The 20,639-nt window shown below is 39.1% G+C and overlaps 2 protein-coding genes across 2 annotated transcripts in view; one reads left to right on the top strand and one right to left on the bottom strand.

The window, feature by feature from the left end:
- Positions 1-20,361, top strand: part of LOC143667378 (uncharacterized) — a 183,188-nt gene extending 162,827 nt beyond the window's left edge. Inside the window, exon 7 of the mRNA XM_077141561.1 lies at positions 20,083-20,361. The gene's annotated coding sequence lies outside the window, so the exon portion shown is untranslated. The remainder of the gene's footprint in view (positions 1-20,082) is intronic.
- HS3ST2 (heparan sulfate-glucosamine 3-sulfotransferase 2) overlaps positions 1-20,639 on the bottom strand; it is a 110,288-nt gene that overhangs the window by 72,646 nt on the left and 17,003 nt on the right. The window lies entirely within an intron of this gene.

The following is a 20,639-nucleotide window of genomic DNA, read 5'->3' on the forward strand; positions in this document are numbered from 1 at the left end:
TGTCAAAACATGCTCACCAAAAGAAGCCAAACATAAAAGAGTAAATACTAAAGGATATATGATATGATTTCTCTTACATGAAGTCAAGAACAGGCAAAATTAATATTTGGTGTTAGAAGACAGACTCAGGGTTGCCTCCAGTGTTTTCCCGGTGAAGGGCCTAAGGAGACTTTCTAGGGTGATGGAATGTTCTAGAACTTGATCTGGGTGATGGCTACAAAGCTGCACATTATGTAAAATAATCAAGCTGTACCCTTCAGATTTATGGTCTTATTGTAAGCAAATTATGCTTCAATTTTTAAAAAATCCTCCAAAATCAAGTGGCTAAGTTAAGTTGATATAAGGATTGTATGTTCAATAGATTAAAAAAAAAAGTTCCTATAATTTCTTTTGTGCAGATAAATCAGAACTAGATATTTTTCTTAGTTTTGGAACTGGAACTAACTAAAAATCTCCTAAGGGATGTGGGGATTTTGTGAAAGACCAAAAGTAACAATTTTCACCTTTCTGGAAACATACATAAAGAACCGGATTCCTTGGGGAACATGAGTCACCATTGAGGGCACGTGGTTGTCAGAGATGGGAAGTCTAGCCTGGATTGATGAGAGAAAGTCTGAATTTTCTGCAGGAGAAGACCAGAATTCAGAATCAGGCAGACAAAAATTTTCAGACAAATTGAATGTGACAGAGAGGGAAAGGGGCAGGCCTTGGAAGGCAGAGAGTCATTAAGGATTTTAGGAGGCAAGAAAGAGGATGACATGAAGCTCGAGGGAGGAATTTGGGGGGTCTAAAGCAGTACCTTCTTCTCCCAGGTGGTCTAAGAACTAGTAAGAATTGGAGCTGATCTGCAGAGCAGACTTTTGCCCGGGGAAATGACTAGGGACCAGAGTCAGCAAGGAGATTGCAAAGTTTAGCTGGGAGAAACCATTTATTGAGGTTGCATCATAAAACATGGTTCTCACACTTGCCATTTATCTGCCATTTATTACCACAATGATGCTGCATTAATAACCTCTCTCAAAACTCAGAAGTTTCAAATAACAATCAGTTATTTTTGTTGACTCATCTGCAGATAGGCTGGGGGTTTGCTAATCTATACCAGGGTCTTTCATTGAACTTTTGGCCCAGATAGTTCTCTGGCATGGGGCTGTCCTGTGCATTTTAGGATATTTATCAGCATCCTTGATTTCTATTCACTAGCTGCCCATAGCATTTCCCTTCAAGTTGTAGCAACCAAAAATGTTTACAGACATTGCTGGATATTCCCTGGTGCATAAAATCACTCCTGACTGAGAACCACTAGTCTAGGCTGAGATTGGGCAGGGCTCAACTGGGCTTGGCTTTAAGCTTCAATTTGAGTCCAGGTCTGTTCTACATGTCTTGCATTCTTCTTGGTCCAGCTGGCTACCTGCTCATGTTCTTCTTATGATGACTGCCAAAACACCAAAGTTCAAGCCCAGTTGTGCAAGCACATTTCAAACCTTTGATCAGTTAACATGCCTTTTGGTAAAATATGCCACCCAGTCAACCCCAGTTGTTGGAATTATATAATGCCAGAATGGAGGGGAGATGGGAATGGATATCTATGGAATAATAATTTAAACTATTATAGCTATATATATATTATAGCTATCAATACCATCATTGATTTATAATTATATTGATCTCAAAAGTTATTTACCCTTTATTTTAAATTATCCTAGAGGAGACCAAGAGAATGTAATGCAACAAGTAGAGGATGGGAAATGCCTATGAATCAGGAGAACATGGATTATATTTGAGAACTTTCTCTTTCAAGAGAATGGTTTTTCATCTTTATTCTCAAACCCAGGAGTCTGCTTGTTTGCAATGGGAAAAAAAATAACATTGGATTTGGAAAAGAAAGACCTGTGTTCTAATCCTCTTTGCCACTTATTAGCTGTTCAACTTTGGGAAAGTCCCTTGACTCCACTAAGACCCGGTTTCTTTAACTATAACATGGGGCTGAGTCAGTTTCTACCTAAAAGAGTTGATGTGAAGGTTAAATAACATTACACATGTAAAATACATGTGGTTGGTAGTCTCCAAGATGGCGCCATCAATTCCCTCCCTCTCTGAATGCACATGCCACTCCTTGCATAAGAGGTAGAGTCTGAGTCCACTCCCCTTGAACCTAGACTGGACTTTGTGACTTTCTTCACCAATATAAGATGGCAGAGGTAGTGTGCTGAGACTTCTAGAAGTCCTGCAGTCCTACCTGGACCTCTTGGAATATGTGCTCTTGGCATGTGCCATCAAAGAACTCAGCCACCATCCTGTGAGAAGCCAATGGAGAGGATATGCATAGTCACACTGGTTTACAGCCAGCATCAACCACCAGCCATGTGAGTGAGCCTTCTTGCACATTCGCCTAACATAGCATTCAGATGACTACAGCCCCAGCTGATGTTTAAACCCAGTTGAGAGATGCCAAGCAAGAGCCATCCACTTGAACCCAGTTCACCCATGGAAACATGAAAGATAATAATAAAGTATTTATTGAAGCAACTGAGCTTTGGGGTTATTTGATAGAAAGCAATAGATAATTGGAGCAGTGCCATGCTACTGCAAGGTACTATTTTAGGACTATATCATATATATATATATGATGGGGGGAGCACCACACCTATTTAGCTTTAGCATAGTTAATAGAGGGAAAAATTGTGATTTATGTAGTTCAGTAGATATTACCCCTAATTCTGGTAATAGAACACTCCAATTTTGCTTTGGAGAAACTACTCTTTCCCTAAATGTGGCAAATAAGATTGCCAATTTTGACAAATAAAAATACAGGATCGCCAGGTAATTTTGAATCCCAGATAAACAATGAATAAATTTTCAGTGTAAGTACGTCCCAGGCAATATTTGGGATATGCTTATACTAAAAATAGTGTCATTTTTCTGAAATTCAAATTTAATCGGGCATCATGTATTTTATCCAGCAACCTTTTTCCCCTACCATGCATGCTCCAGGAGTGGGGATTATCTACATTAAATCAATAATGTGTTGTATTCCCCTAGTCACAAATTTTACTTCAGAATGGCTATATTACCCAATCCAGGGCAGTGAGCCTGGGAATCCCAGGCTTTGTGTGGGATCTATTCAAGGAGACATTTTCTCTTTTGCTTAATTGGATGCTGTGGTGAAATGAAGTCTAGGACTTCCGGAGGCTCTCAAGGAGAACCTGAGGATTGGCGATAACCCAGAAGCAGCAGATCTGAGAGACGAGCATGGAGGTATCATTTGTATCTTGAGTCAAGCCTTTCCTGAAGTCACTTCCAGACAGAAATGTTAAGAGCCAGTGAATGATTGTCCACATTCCCTTTGACTGCTATGAAAACCTTGGCAGCACATATGGAAATGAAGCCTCTCTCGGTTGGGTCCCTAAGAGACCACGATGAGCAGAAGTCCCCTGCTGACAGTTGAAGGAAATGTAGCATGAGCAAGAAATACCTTTGCTATGCTAAGCCATCGATTTGGGGGTTATTTGTTACTGCAGTACAACCTCATATAATCTGACTAGTGAAGTTGCCTAAATAGAGTTAGAATGAGAACTGGACAATAAAATATGGGATACTCCCCACACATAGAAGAGGAGCCTTAACATTTCCATAGAGTAAACACTTCAATAAAAGGCTTTTTTGAAACTGTTCCTTAATGTATACTCTTAGACTCTTGGACGCCTGGCTTATTTTAAAGACATGGAGGATAGGATTATTTTAAAGAAGTAAGTGTATACGTCTGTGAGTTCTTGTTGGCTGGCAGTGGTGAGCTAACACTGGTGTCTTCTCATCCTTCCTGTAGCGGGTGGAGAGTGAGCATTGCCAAAGAGTGGAATTATATCTGTTAAGCATGCTATTTAGGGCACATTGCATGCTTCACATCCCTCTGGGTGTTTAGATATGCCATGCTGAAGATCATTCCCGTTTCGTAGATGAGAAAAACAAGGCAGAGAGAGGTAAAAACACTTGTCCAAATCACAGTGAGTCAGTCGCATTGTCCAAATCTGCTGGATTTAAAATGTTCAAAATGAGAAAGCTTTGAAAGGCTCTCAGGTTGAATGCAAGATTTTAGAAAGCAGCTGGATAATTTTATAGCATGTATAACCCGCTGCTAAGATGAATGCAATCAATCTAAAGGCCTCTGAAAATCACCACAGCCTGTGGTACAGTGTCAGTGTTTCTTTACTCTGCAGCAGGCATGGGGATAATCATACAGTCCCACATTAAGCTATGGTCTCTCTAGCAGACAGCAGAGAACAAAAGGGAGAGAGAGAAATCAACTTGAATATACCGAATACTTCTCCGAGAGACCAGCAGGGAGAAAGGTGAGTGATAAGTCACAGAGTCCTCAAGACCAAACGCAGAGAAACAGAGCCAGGGGGTAGGATGGTGGAGGCGGATATGAAAGTATAGAGAATTGTTTTCTAAAGGTGTTCAAAGGAATGTATTTCACAACTACAATCAGAAGCAATCCTGATGCTTTAAAGCTGATGTACAGAAATTCTGATTGAACACCTGTATCGTGTTGGGGAGCATAGGAAATATGATCAAGGAGCAGATGCTAACATTTACTGAGTATCTACTAAATGCACTGCACTGAGAATCATAGTGCATATGTCCTCATTTAGTCCTTGCAACAACCTCAGAGGTCTTTTTATTCATGTTTTCCAAATGGGGAAACTGAAGCTCAGAAAGATGAAGTCACGCAGTCAGTAAATGGAAGAGCAAAATCAACTCCATCTTATCGCTGCCATGTAACAATGAATAAAACAGAACCACTGCAATTAAAGAGCTCACCAGCTAGATGGAGGGAAAGGACATATATTACAATAAGAATTACAGGATTCCAGAAAACACACAAGGGTAGGCTGACCAGGTTTGAGGTTAAAGAGAAAATGTGACTTTCAATTGAACGAACTTTCTGTTCTATATTTTGTCCTTCCTTTTTCTTTTTATCATCAGATATTGTGAGTTAATCATGTGCCTTCATGGATACCATTATTGTTAGTCTATGCATGGCTCCTTTCTTATGTATTTATTAATTAATGTATCCACCTTTATCCTCATTCCCCACTTCCATTCGCCTATCCTATAGCCAATCCATTCCCGTATATTTAGTGTGAATCTTTTTGCTCTAGTCTGTTCTTGCAAAATGTATATTGTTTTGCATACAGGTTTTAAAAATTTTGCATAAGTGGTATTGCACCAAATATCCCATTTCCTTTCTTGCATTTTTCATTTAGCACTCTGCTTTCACGGTCTGTCCATGTTGCTTTGTGTTATCTTATCTGTGATTCTAAGGGCTGCAGAGGACTCCATGCTGTGCATATTTCTGCCTTTACCCACCCACCTTCCTAGAGATGGACCCCAAGATTATCTCCAACTTCCTACCACCATAACTACACCACAATTACTTTCCTTGGACATGTCTTTTGATGGAACTTTGTGAGAATGTCTTGGGGCTATATGCCCAAGCATGGAACACTGACTAGGGTTTGATATGTTTAATTTGACAGTAATACCAAATTGCTATTCAGAGCTGTACCAGTCAACCTTCCCATCAGCAGTGCTTGAGAATTTTTATACCTTCTCATCCACTCCAGCAGTTGGCATAAAGCAGTTTTCTCGTTTTTGCTAGTCTAGTAGATGTGAAATAACATTTCAAATTGTATTCATTTTAATATCTCTGATTACAAATGAGTTTCCATAAAACACACAAATTTTTTTTTAACTGCCAACTGTGTGTTTAGCACTGGGGGTGGTATGAAACAATTATGGGACAGGGTTCAAGAGCTCACTAAGCTTACATGAGGATAAAAGTAAGATCAAGAATATGACAAGTAAAAGTGGGAGGACAGAAAATGTGCCATGAGATGTTCTGGGGGCATCAATGTCCAAAACCAATTAATAATATATCAGCAAGAATTGACTGGGCGTTTTGGCCCAAAGCAACAACCAATCTGAAGGGCAATTCACGCCTGTCCATTCTGAGATAACAACAGACAACAAGGGTCTTTTGTTAATGAGAAGAAAACTCAGACTGAAAAGAGTGGAACTTTACCAAAAGTTGAGTTTATTTTAACATAGAAGCTATCTTCAGCATCCTATTAAGTTGCTTATCACACTGCCAAACAAATATATCTATGATTAAGAAGACATCATGAGGTCCTTTAGGAAGGTAGGCTTCGCTAATATGGATTTCCCTATTAATAGAAATGTTGGATAAAATATTACAATAAAAAATACATCAATGAGTTAAAAATACAAAAATAATAAGCCATATATCGGCCTTATGGGTGGAGGTGTGATGCCCCCAGAGGGCCTGCAGGTGTGGTCCTGAGAGGAGAACCAAAGAAACTTCCAATGGTCCAGGGGGAACAGTAAGCGAGTTTGTCTTTACCCAGGACTCTGGGAGGAAATGTCAAGTCTCTGAAAATTGAAATCCCAAGCTTGTGTTTAGCATGGGGCAGGAGTCTCAAAGCAAGAAATTAACACAAAAAGGTGTCTCGGGGCAGCAAAAGCACATACGAAGTCACTCAGTAGAAACACACCGAGACCACACAGCACTCACACAGAAACAACAACTTAGCTAAGAAGAGCTCGACATTTAAATCTTACAAAACATGCCAGAAAATTATCCATGATAATGGAAAGTAAGAAGACATGACAAAAGGGGAATAAATCTTCCAAAGATCATAAGATAATAATGCAACACAAAAGAAATTCGAAACTAAGTCTGTTTAGAATTATGGAAGAGATCAAAAGAAATAGAAGCACTAATGAAATAATAGCACATTATGGAAAAAAAAACAGGCAAATCCAAATTTGGCAAATGTTGTCAAAAGCTTTTCCAAGTTGAGTTCTTTTCTGTTGAAAAACAAATACCCAGGGCAGGCAAGCATGGCTCAGTGCATGCCTGATACTCAGGTTCGATTCCTGGTGCCTGCCCATGAGAAAAAAAAAATCCAAGTGTCCATCAACCAACGAATGGATAAATAAAATGTGGTATACACATAGAATGGAAGGTTACTCAGCTGCAAAAGGAATGAAGTCCTCGTGCATGCGACAACATGGATGAACCTTAACGACATCAAGTTGAGTGAAATAAGCCAAACACAAAAGGAAAAATATTATATGATCTCACTGATTTGAAATAATTAGAATAAGCAAAAAGAGTCAGAACCTAGAATCTAGGTTACCAGGGGATAAGATGGGATACGGAATGCAAAGTTAAGGCTTAAAATGGACAGGGTTCCTATTTAGAATGATGGAAATGTTGTGGTGATGGAAACACAACATTGTGAAGGCAATTCACAGAGCCGAAATATGTATCTGAATGTGATTAAAAGGGGAAATGTTGGATTGTACATTTGGTACCAGAATAAAATTTTTTTTAAAGATGCCACGGGAACACAAACAGCAAACCTTAAATGAAACCATGATCTATAGTTAATAGTCCAATTATAAAAATGTGCTATGGGGTGCAAGGGTAGTTCAGTGGTAGAATTCTCACCTGCCATGCGGGAGATGCAGGTTTGATTACTGGCTCATGCACTTCCCAAACAAACAAGCCAACAAACAAACAAGAAACCAAATAAACAAAAATTCAGCAAATGGTGCTGCAATAAGGAGATACTCGCATGGAAAAAGAATGAAATGTTACCCCCACCATACAGCATACAAGAAAAAATGTGCTATCGTCAATTGTTACGAACATTCCCCATCAATGCAAGGTGTTAATAATAAGGCAGTATAAGGGAATCTTGTATTTTATGCATGATTGTTCTGTAAACCCACAACTTCTCTGATAAAGAAAAAAACTGGATATTAGCAAAAAAATAACAAGCAAAAATACAAAAAGAAACCACCAACAACCACTCCCAAGCAGATGGAAAATATAGTCACTAAAGTTAAGCTCCAAGGAAGAGTTACACGGCATAGGTAAGTAAATTTTACATAGTACAGTACAGAGAAATTAAAGAAGAAAAACAGGGAAGAACATTAAGAAATAGAGGGAGTGAATTAGAAGGTGCAACATGTGTCTAGTAGGAGGCTTCAGAAGGAGAAACTTGAGAGAACTGAGAAGGAAATACTTAAAGAAACAATGGCTGAGAATTTTCCAGAATTGATAAAAGACTTAGGATGCAAAATGGATTCTGAAAAAAAAAATAAATAAATCCATACTTAGATACATCATGGTGAAACACCAAAGATATATTAAAAAGCAAACCGGCGGGCGGGCCGCGGTGGCTCAGCGGGCAAAGTGCTTGCCTGCTATGCCGGAGGACCTCGGTTCGATTCCCGGCCCCAGCCCATGTAACAAAAACGGAGAAACAGAATACAATAAAACAAGAAAATGTTTAAAAATGTTTCCCTTTCTTCCTTCCTTCCTTCCTTCTATCCTTCCTTCCTTCTCTCTGTCTTTCCTTTAAAAAAAAAAAAAAAAAAAAAAAAAAAGCAAACCGGTGGTGGGGGGAAGCCAGATAACATATAAAGGAAAGACAATTAGATTCAGAGCAGATTTCTCAACAAAAATAAGAAAGTCCAGAAGATACTAGAATTGTATCTTCTAGAACTTAGGGAAAATAACTGCACATCTAGAATTCTGCAACTGAGCTAAATCATTAATTGAGAGGGGGAGGCAAAATAGAGACATCTTCAGGAAGAAAGAAAGACAGAATTTACCAGTGGAAAAAACTACTAAAGGGCATACTTTAGTAGAAGGCAACTGAGCTCAGAAGCAGCAAGTAGGTAAAAGAGGCAATGGTGCAAAGGAATTAGGAAACCTCTGGGATAAATGTACAAAGATATCTACAGTTTTTTTAAAAAGGAAGTAATGATCACAGGATTTGAGAGGGTATAAACTAAGGTGTGTTTGCTAATAGCATGGTGAATGGGGGTGATGGTAGGAATTAGTATGTAGAAGTTCTTGTATTATTCGGGAAGAAGGTAAAACACCTATAAATTCTAGACTTGGGTAAGATAAGTTAAAATGATAAGGATAACCACTAAAAGAATATAAGTAGAATGGATAGCTTCCCAAGCAGTGGAAGGAGAGAAGTCAGTGAGGCTTTTAAGCTGGCTTGTGGTTTGGAGCAGAGGAAGAAATTTAAGTTGTGCCTCTGTAGAATGTCGTCATCCATCCCAGAACAACCAATGTTTATTCTAACAGCGTGTGGCAGGTCATGGAGGAATTGATAACTACGTCGTTTTCATTAGCATGCAACTGGATAAAATTTCTGCTGCCTCCCAGTGCAGGCTGTAGCTCATTTATACCTTTTATATGCACCCTGACACCATCAAAAAATTTCTGTTTTGTGCGCTCCTTTGGTAATTGCAAAAGTAGGAGACATCACTGAAATAATGGAGTTTTTTGTTTTTTTTTTTTTGCCAAGCAAAGAATTCACAGACTGGGCTCGATGTGACCTCCCTGACACGAGTACAAAGGAAATAATGTGGCATGAATTCAACTTAAGGAGTCTTAGAGAAATCTTGCACTCTTTGACACGAGGCCAACCTCATTGGGAAAAGCTAACCCATGGAATCTCTGATTCCATTTGCTTCTACTTACCTTTGTAAGTCAGGTGCTCATTGTCGTCAAAGCCAAAAGTCAAGATCGATTTGATGTCAGAGATGACATGCACACCGCACTGCAATTTCAGCTTCTTGTGCAAGCAAAACAGCAGCAGCGCAATCACTGAAATCTCCTTTCAAGTCAAGTTAAAGGTAACATTTTGTCTTATTTGGCACAGCTTTGGCTTTATTTTTTTTTCTTACAGAAAACGACCATTTACTTTCACATTTTAAAAAGCTGAGGTGAAAAAGACATACCTGTTTGTAAAGTTCACATTCATATTGCATGATTTGGAAGCAATTGATTTCAGTTGCAATAAAATGAATTCTCTGCAAAATGCATGCATTTATAAATTGGTAGGGTAGGTAACTTTTATCATAGTCTCAGAAAAATGTATAACCAAAATGAGGATAAGCAGCATCTAAGACATTAATTCTAACTAGCAGGCGTGGCAAGTGGAGGCATAGCCCAATCTTTGGGTGAAGGAGCGGAGAATGGGTCATTTAAAGAGGTAAACAATAGGATGTCTTGAGTTGAAGAGAAAGAGTGGAGTTACTGACACCCAGGAGAGAAAACGTCACATAATTTACAGAACTTACTTATGCAGCAACTTTTGGGCCAAGAAGAAAACAATGCTGAGAAATGCTTCTCTAAGGTAGGATTTAATATATCAAATGTGATTGACATGCCATTCAGAATTAGTTATTCTACATCGATAGGCAGGGAAGAACATTGCTATACTCCTCCTTCACTACTTAGACTTTTGTTCTTATCAAAAGCTCCTTCCAGATTTCCTGAGAAGCTTTTCATTCTTTCATACATTTTCAGCTATGAGTCAACAGTCGAATGTGCTTTCAACGGATGCCTGAGAGCTTTGCCAAGTTCTGCACTGTTCATGTGGTGCAAACATGCATCCATTCATTCAACAAATACTTATCAATCTCACTGTGTGCCAGGCACTGTTCTAGGCCCAGAGATTGCAGCCACGGACCATGCTTGCTCCATTTAGCGGTGATGCTCAGGGGCTTAAAGTTGTGCAAAGCAGTGAAGGAATGTCTTCTACAGGGGTGGCAAGGGCAATGCAAAGATGCACCATGTTAATCACAATTTGGTGCAGTTTACAGATGGGCTTGTGCTGTGTAAGCTGAGCTATGCAGTGAAGTGTGGGGCAGGGTGATCATGGCTGTACAGTGCTGGGACTGGGTGGTGACAAAAGATCAGCATCGCTGGCCCCAAGGCAGTATTTCCTAGGAAGAAATCGCATCCTCGGAATGCCATCCCAGGCTGTTAGATTTTTGCAAGAGGTAGTAGGGTTAGCGCACACCTGTACAAACCCACACCACTTTTTGCCATGAGAAAGAACTGACTTTTCAGAGGCTGCCTTCCGTCACACACCATTGCCCTTTAAACAAATTGTCTCCTCAAACAATCGCATACTTGCCCTTCTCTCTGACCTCTCCCCTTTCATAAATGCAGCTCCAGAAGCATCCTTTGCTGATTTCTAGCAGCTGTGGACACCTAATCGATAACTTTTCACAATGATTGTCTTCGTAGTTAGAACTCTGGCCCAAACTATTCAGCTACAACACACCTGGATTGGACTACACAAGGACATCAAAGCAGCCAAAAAGGCAATTTGTGGTTTATGATTTTTAAGGACTCATTCTGCAGCTGTTGTAGGAAGGAGGCTTCCATCAACTGCCAAAAAGGCCACTCTGACACAAGGTTGCATTGAAGGGTGCTTGGGGTCAGCTACGGAAATATTCCGAAGGAATCCAAAATGGATCATTCAAAATCCTGCGCCATGGAATAGTGAATCTTGAGCCCTAACTGCACAATGGATTTTTGTTCAAAGAGATCCTAAAGGCAGGCTGAGGATCTTTAAAGCACGTTTCTCCAGACTCATTCATTCACACACAAACCCCATAATTCTGGCCGGGTTCTTTCACTGTTATTTACTTTATTTATCACCTTATTTACTTTTAAAGATTTTTAAAGAAATCTTTTTTAAAGATTTCTTTAAAATCTACTTTTTTACTTATATAAATCTATTTTAATTTTTTTCTAAAATGTGGTTAGAACCACAAATGGAAAATAAGTATCCATTGCCACAGGCAATAGGTAATTGTAAAGATAAATACAGTAGAAAAAAAAAGACTAAACTCTAATTAGTAGTGCTGCAAGAGTTAGAAAGTGTTAGAGTTGATAAAAGCCTAACACCAAACTGAGACTGTGCCCTTGACTCATTCAGAATGAGAGAATGAGAAATGAAAAGAGAATTGTGCTCTTATAATGTGCTTTGATAAGCAAATGCTATGACTGCATATCATCACAACTCACCTCGGGTATCACCTAAACCCTCTTACTCATGACACGTTCTCCACTCAGGATACATAAATCTACTTTAACTCTCTAATTCTACCAATGAAGAAACTGACACCAAGAACACATAAGTCATTCACCTAAGGACAAAGGTAAGGTTGATAAGTATGCTGGAACATGGGTTTCTTGGCTCCAGACCAGGGCTTTTATTGGACAAAGATGTCCTTCCCTCATGGCACAGGACCCCTGAGCATCACTTACTTCCCTTGGGAGAACCAGGATGATGTCATTAGTCTACTATAGGGCTTGGCTATTACCCACCCTTCCAAGGTCAACACTGACAGGGCACAGAGGGATGGCAGAGCCCCGGATATGACTGGCCTCTGTGGATGTGCCTCCAGGTATCCCATTCTTAAAGGAGAATGCTTGGTCTGAAGGGCTCATAGCAAACTAAGGTCTGATAGATACCTATAAGTCAAGAGACCAAGATGGGACTGAGAACGTGACCTGCCGGCCCCTCTTTCTAGACCAAGTTCAACCTGAAAAACTAGAGGACATGAAGGTCACTGCTGAGTTAGCAGCAGTGACAACTAATTGAACAGCAAATTAGATCCCTGGTGGCAGATGCTTAGTTCTCAGTTCTTAAGAATTCTCTGTATCAGTTTCCAGAGAAAAGACTCTGGAAGAGAAGACAGCTGGATAGCATAACTTTCTTATGAGTTCATGAGTGAGAGCGCATTGAAATATGTAGTGGATATATTTTGCACCCCTTTTCACTCCCCTTAACTCACTTTGGATTCCAGCTACAGCTTTGTTGCTGGTTCCTGTGAACCTTAACAACATTCCTTCTTAAGTACCTGTTGAGTCTCTACCACCCTGTCTCAGGGCTTTATCCAAGGCTGAAGGTGCTTGCTTTTCTTTCACCCTGGGCAGCCCAGAAGCATGAGTAAGTAAACACCCCTTGAAGAGACCCTCAACCAACAGGTCCCATAGAGGGACAATTCTGAGATTCTTTCTACATGATTCCTTAAAATTTCTCAGATTCTCCAGCAGGATTGGGTTCCACTCACCACAGTGATGATCAAATCAATAATGCATTTGTTCTTGAGCTGTGTCCCTCTCCCCACTTCATCATTCCTGCTTTTTTGAAATCACCTCCTAAATGAACTACCTGTATTAAGCTCTTGTCTCCAGCTCTGTGTGAGGGAACTTTAAACTCAGACATATGGTAAGATTGAGAATGCCAATATACACAATGAATCTTGAAGACTTCATATTGAGTGAAATGAGCCAGATATAAAAAGACAAATATTGTATGATCTTACTACATCTATAACATATCTAGAATATGAAATTTCATAGAGACAGAGAGAAGATTAAAGGTTACCAGAGACTTCAGGAGTTATTGTTTAATGGATGTGGAGCCTCTGTTTGAGGTGATGAAAAAGTTGGGTAGTGGAAATTGGTGTTGGTAGCACAATACTGTATGTAATACATACCACTGAATGGTATACTTGAAAGTGGTTAAAATAAGAAATTTTGAGTTGAATGTATGTTACTACAATATAAAGTTTTTTAAAATGCCAATAGCTCATTTAATTCAAATAAATACAGGTATGTATCAAGCTAGGGAGAGGTTATGATATCAGGAACTCTAGAAAGAAGAGCCAACTACTATTCCACTCAAGAGAGGATGCTATTCCCCTGGAGAGCACAGAAAATCCAAACAGCAACAGAAGGAAGGAGAAGAAAGCAAGCTATAGATTTAAAATCCAGAACCTACAAGAAAAATTGCAAAGAAATCTAGTAGTTCCAGAAGGTAAAATGATCAGAATGCTGGTTTTAGTCAAAGAAGGGCTACTTGCACCTGCCCCATCTCCCTCATCCTTTTAGTTAATGACAAACAAACAAACAAACAAAAGAGACAGAAACAGAAATCTGGGTCAGCACCAGAAACTGTAGGAGATTTGAATTCACATCCAGGAGTTTCAAGTATTTTAAAATAAGATATAATGAAGATAAGACCAGACCAAGGGAAGACCCCATCAACATGTGAATCAAAGTCGGGGATGAACCAGCTTACCTATGAGTATGGGGGAAGACTTCAGTAGGATCCACTGAGCATCCCTGAATTCAGAAGAGAAGCATCTAGGAAAGACCAGCTGGAGGACAGTTGGTGGAGGGGTTGTAAATTTCAACATGACTACTGTCTTGAGGATTTTCCAGGTATCAAAGACTATAAGGAGCAAAGGTCCTACAAAGAACTTATCTATAGTAGAATCTTGGCATGAATGTCTGTGCCAAGTAAAGAGGGCCATTCTTCTAATAGGTGACTCAAAGGAGAAAGGGAAGACAGTTTTACAGATAATTGGGCTACTGCCCAGAATTATAGGAGAATCTTTAGAAAATTACTTTATAGGATCTGAAAGCCCTGGCTACTAATAAGAGTAAATGAAATTAATAGCAAAGTGTGGCCTAAATGTTTGATGATGATGATGATATAAGAGTAGAAAACTCCTATATAGTATTTGCTATGGGCTATGCCTCCTTCTAAGCACTCTGCCCATATTATACATCATTTCTATCAAGCCAGTACCATTATTACCCATACTGTGCATGGGAGAATCAGGTACAGAACAGTGAAGTAACTTGTCCAAGGGACACAGCTAGTTAGTAAAGGAGCCAAGAGTTGGACCCAGCGCAGTCTGGCTCCAGACTGCCTGCTCATAAGCACTATGTTGTATGCTTCTTAGTACTATTGTCCATCAAAGAGCTCACTTCTCAGCAATGAGAGAGGGAATTCTGTACCATCTGCAGAGACTTCTTTAGAGATCTACTTACCAACTTTGGTAAAATCGAAAGCATGATCTTTTGTTCTTTTGATACCTGTTTGCATAAAAAATTAGGGAAAATCAATGTCAATTAAGATTTTGAAGCATTTGCAACAGGATGTCACAATGGACTTACAATTGTGACCTTGAGTAAAACAATGGGCTTTCTCTGCTCCCTCCCATTCTCTGCCTCCTCTCCCCAACTCCTACCAACCAACCCACTTTGAGGCAGATATTTATCAGGCTTGTAGAAACAGGGTTGCAGGCTGCAAGCAAAACCCTCTGCCATCTTCCCCCATTGCTGAGTGAGTGGCACCTGCCCTGGCACAAATTGGAAGGCTACCTGGGTAGCACCTGGCTAATCCATGCATTGTGATTAACAGGGAATAAAATGGGAGTAAGTGCCCTTGTCTGGAGGCTCGAGGCTCCGTCTCTTGGGGCCTCCTGCAGTTGCCATTTCATTGCAATTGAAAGAATCAAAGTAGGGTCTTCCCCGGGGGGTAGGGGTGGGGTGGATCTCAGATCTTTGGAAGACTCTAGCACACCAATTAACGTCTAGTTACCATAACAATCCTGGGGATGAAATTCATTTACCACAAAGGCAAAACTTCATGACTCTTTTGGTTCCCTTTCTTCTTCTCCCAGGAGGTTGAGTCTTTGAAGTAATAAAGAAAAATTTTAAATTTCACCCTTTGATCAAGACCTGACAGAGTGAAAAATGGGTTCATGCAGTTTCTGTTCAAATGCATCTTAAATCCACCCTCTGAAAAACAGGCCACCTGTTTACTCCTATGGAGAAAGGAGAAAGGTCACTAGATTTATGGAAAGATAAAGCAGTTCAAGAAATCAGTGCAGGGAATAAGAGCAATGTTACCTATATGAAAGAGTTGCTGCATGAAACAGAATGAACATTAGAAAATCGTTAGCTGCGTTCCCGACATGAGTCAAGAAAACATGGCTCTGTGGAGAGGGAGCAAGCCAAAGTCAGTTAACGGCTGCGTGGAAAAGAATAACACGATTGGTGAATCAAAACCTACACTACAGATGGAATCCCGGTTGTCACACTTCAAACCACAGATCAGTGAATAAAACAGTTCAAGAAATGCTTCCAGAATTCATAGGCAACGGAAATAAAACAGGATGGAGAAAAGAGATAAGAACCACAGAGGGCAAATCTGTAAAGTTTAATAAGCATTTGATGGAAAACCCAGATAAATTGCTGAGGTAAATGCCATTAATCAGAATAGTAGTGCTACTAAGTAGCTAGGTAAATTAATGCACCTAAACGTATCCTGATTAAATGTGTTAATATAAACAATAAAGAAAAACTAGATACCCAACCAGAAAGGGAAAACAGGTTCCCTACAAAGGAAAAAAAATCAAGTTGACACCAAACTTCTCCTCTGCCACACAAAATACCCAAAGACAATAGAAGCACATTTACAGAGGTTTTAGAGAAAAGATTTTGTCCAAAAAAATTAAATTCATCCAAATTATTGCTCGTGTGTGAGAAAAGCATAAAGATTTTCTTAAACCTGCTTGAGGTAAAACATTAGTAGGAAAAAAAAAAGTTGTTCATAAAAGCCCATCAACTGAGAGAGAAATAAAAACAAAGAAATAACAAAAGAAATAAATTAATGGACAAAGAAAGGTAAGCAAAGACTTATGCTGTTACTATGGCAATGAAGTTTAAGTACAATATGAAGTGTAATATTTGAAATAAGAAATACATTATGTAAAATGATTTAATAATAATTACTTAGAAGTAAACTCCTCAGCAATAGCAGATACCACTCACCACTCTATTCTCATTCTTTGTGACCCCCTGCAGATTTCTCTCCCTAGTTCTCAACTAAGTTGATTGCTCTTATTTGTTACATTTTAGCTAGCACCTCTGTGATTTATCAGCAGAGTTTGGGGGAAGGAGGCACCAATATCAGCTCAGGGTGTTATGTTTCTATTAGCTTGAAATTTATTTTTAAATTCGTGCTAAGAAAACATCCTTAATATGTATTGCGTGTTTTATGAGGATAAAATGCTATGTTTATCTCATCCTTTCTCAGCATTATAAAGATCCTTGAGCCCTTTGAATATATTTAAAAATCTGGACTATGATTATATCTTCTTTCTGATTCCTAATTTTGTTTACTTGTGTTATCTTCTTTCTTGATTAGATACTACAGATGATTGTATTACTGATTTTTCAAAGAATCAATTCTTGGATTTTAAAAAATAATAATATTACTCTCTTCCTTGATTCATTCATTTCTGTTTTTATCTTTCCAAGTACTCTTCCTTTTTTTCCCCTGATGTTTGCTTATCATTCTTCTAACCATTTGGGTTGAATACTTAGTCAATTCATTTTCTTCATTTAACAAAAATGTCATGTTGCTGCTGCATAGAGTTTTGGCTCCACCTGACTAGTCTCATTAAGTATTGTATACGTGATTGCTATTTTCTACAGTTTGGGAACTCTTCTTTTAACGAGTAATTGCGAAGTGCACTTTTTAACTTCCAAGATTATTCTTTTTGTGATTTAAAAGAAATAGCTATATAGACATTTTTATTTGGTAATACAGGGAAGAAGAATTGAAGTTGGTTGCCGCTAAGAAGCAAACTCGAAATACCAGGGAAGTCAGGTAGTGGCTGCTGGTTTTGTAACAAGCCTTGTGATACCATTCAACTGATTACACTATGTACACGTCATTTTAACAAAAATTCAAATAACAACAACAACAAATAACAAGTGGAGTAAATACTGGACAGCTGTGATATGGACAGCAGGAGAGGGAGTTTGGAGTCACTGGCAATCTATGCTACTCTAAAGAACACAGTCTTTGCTCACAGACAGGAGAGTAAATATTAGAAGCACAAAAATAGCTTGTATAACTTAGTAACAATAGAGGGAGAAGGGAGAGGAAAAATGAGAGTTCTGCCAATTCAACAGAGATCAGTAGAGGAAGAAAAAAGAAATAAAGAAAATGCACTAAATAAATGATAGGGGAGAAGTCCAAACATGTCAATAATCATAATGCATAAAAATTTAAACTTTCCTATTGAAAAATAACATTTTCAGATGGATAGCAATATAAAACCCAGGCAAATTGTATTCACGAGAAACATATCTGAAACAATATAACACTACAAGTCTGAAAGTATACCTTCAGTGACTGTCATGAATCACTGAATATCTCTCTTAAGCATAAGTATATAAAGAAAAATCTCCAATAGTAAAAAATTCAGAAAAGAAATACAAATTGGCAATAAACATTTTAAATGGCTAACAAAATTTTTTACATTAAAAGGAAATCTTTTGCATGCATTAGATTGGTAAAGATTAAATAGGTAGTTAATAGTCAGCATTGACAAAGTTGTAGGAAAGCCCTTCGCTGTACTATTGATGGAGTAGGAATATCTGTCATTTTGGCTAAGAGGTAAGAGGCAAACTGGCAATTTCGAGCAAAAACACTTTTCTTTTCCTTTTGTTAGCACACTTGTTCTCAAACCCAAAAACTTCTGTGCAAAAAATTTATTCTGAAGAAAAAACTGGACAAAATATTTGCTGCTATTCTTTTACTGTTACATAGCAAAAAGTAATGAACAATCTAAATGTTCATCATGGGAGCTTTGGTTAAATAGATAATAGTATATCATACAAAAAACAAGCTATTAGCACTGGAAATGATTCTGTAGATCCATACATACTGTCATGGAAAAATAGTCACGCTATATTGTTAAATGAAATTGAAAATTAGAAAATAGTATATAAAATACGTGATAGTTGAGCATGCACATGATTTGTCTGGAATGGCCAAAAGCAAATTTCTAACAGCAGTTTCAACTGGGAGTATAATTTTGTAGGACCTTTTATTCTTTTATCAGTTCCCTAATTTTTTCATAATGCATGTTTTAATTTATATTTAATTTTTCAAAGAAGTAGTATATTCACAGAGCTCATGAAACATAAATCTCCCTCTTTCCCCTGCCCTCCATCCACCCAATTTCATCTTCCCCAGGAAACCACTGTTATTAGCTTCTTGTGTATCTTTCCAGAATTTGTTTATGAATACCTACGACAATTTGAATATTTAATACTCCCTTATACAAAAGAAAGCATATCATATGTTCTTCACCTTGCTTTTTTAATTAACCAAACAGTATATTTTGAAGAACTTTCCATATCAGTGCATATTTTTCTTTCTTTCTGCCATGCAGAATTCCACCGATGGATGCATCTTTGTCTATTTACTTACATATAGACTTCAAGAGTAATTATTCTTATAATCATAAAAACTAAAAGTGTATGCTGATAACGATGGCAGTAACAGATCTCATGGGTCTTGATTACCATTATCACTATTTTTGAAATAAGTAAATATAAATAACCAAAGTTGGCCCTAGAAGAATCCAAATAGTCCAATATCCAAGGGTAGATGACCAAGTTGGGAAATATAAAGTATCTTTCCTCAGGGGTTAGCACAGAACAGTAGGTGCCGGAGGGGTCGATACCCCGACCAAGTCCGGGGCATCTCCTTCTGCTCTACCCTGGCTTATACGTGCAACTGCAGCCGCCTCGACCCCTCCTCATCAGTGCATTTATTTACTTCCATGTCACACCCACACCATGGCCTCCTTGTTCAGTTATACGTGCTGCTGGGTTATTGAAGCCACTTCCATGGACTCAATTATCACCCTCACCCCCAGGCTGGCAACACTCAACGTTCCTGCCTCTATCTCTGGCGGCTTCAGCACAACCGCCTAATTAAGGTGAGATACTACCGCCCGAGTTAACCACCTTAAGTCATCTAAGGGAAAGAAACACATTCAAACTAACCCAAATAAAAGACGGGATTTGTGCGGAGTTACAGGGGTGCCCTCTGACTACAAAGTGCAAGCAATACAGGCGAGGTCTCTGTTCGGTCCCTGTCCCATTCCAGATGGCATGGGAAGAGAGAAGAAGATTGGCTTTAGCAGCGGCTGGGGAGTGAAGCCTCATGAAGTGTGAGACTCTGAGGAATGCAGGCTCTGTAAGGAGGATTGAGAGGAAGTAGACTGTGGGCATCTCTAGCACAGCACAGACATTCTTCCCCAGCTCTTGGGTGTGCTCTGGCTGAAGGAGGTGCATTATGGAGGCTTTTGCATCTGCTGGATTAGCTCAGAGTTGGAGGATGGGGTGAGCAGGGGAGATGCCTCACACTCAGTCTTTAGGGTATCTAGTGGTAAGAAGGTCTTGCGTGCTGCTAGTAAATTGTAAATTGTTCTGCTTGGGGGAAATTCCCAGGTTCCTCTTCCACTATGGCTTGTGAACTATCTTTCCTTCATCCCTTATCCCAGTCAGATCTTATCCACCAACAGGCCTCCGAGAGTGAGATGAATTTCCCACTGCTGCCTCCCCTGGTCCTGACCTCAGACCTTCAGGTGGAAGCCTGGCTGGACACATCACTGGCCACTGCACCATCAAGAGCGCAATGGAATCTTTCCAGCCTTTATCCTCAGACCCAAGCACCATTTAAGGAGGTTGGTGTGGTATGGAAAACGTTCAGAAGCCACCCACATTCTTTCTTCCAACAAGGAGAATAAGAATTCCAATAAGGATTCAGAATAAAGATGGAATTTAGGGAGACTTGTGAACTCTAAAGATTGATGGGCTGGGTCTCTTTGAGAACTGGAAATCACCTTCTACTGAGGAGTGCAGGTTGTCCATCAGTAGCTGAGTCAGACGGGGCTCTATAATCATGGGAAGTTTTACATTTTTAATTTTTTAACATTTTTAATATTTTATTTTATAGTATTATGTAGTAAAATAGATTTTTTTTAGTTAGTGCCCAGTTCTATGACTTTTAACAGATATATAGATTCATGTAACCACCAGCACAATCAGAATGCTGGTC

The sequence above is a fragment of the Tamandua tetradactyla genome, chromosome 23 (genome assembly GCF_023851605.1).
Source record: "Tamandua tetradactyla isolate mTamTet1 chromosome 23, mTamTet1.pri, whole genome shotgun sequence".
NCBI classification, from domain to species: Eukaryota; Metazoa; Chordata; class Mammalia; order Pilosa; family Myrmecophagidae; genus Tamandua; species Tamandua tetradactyla.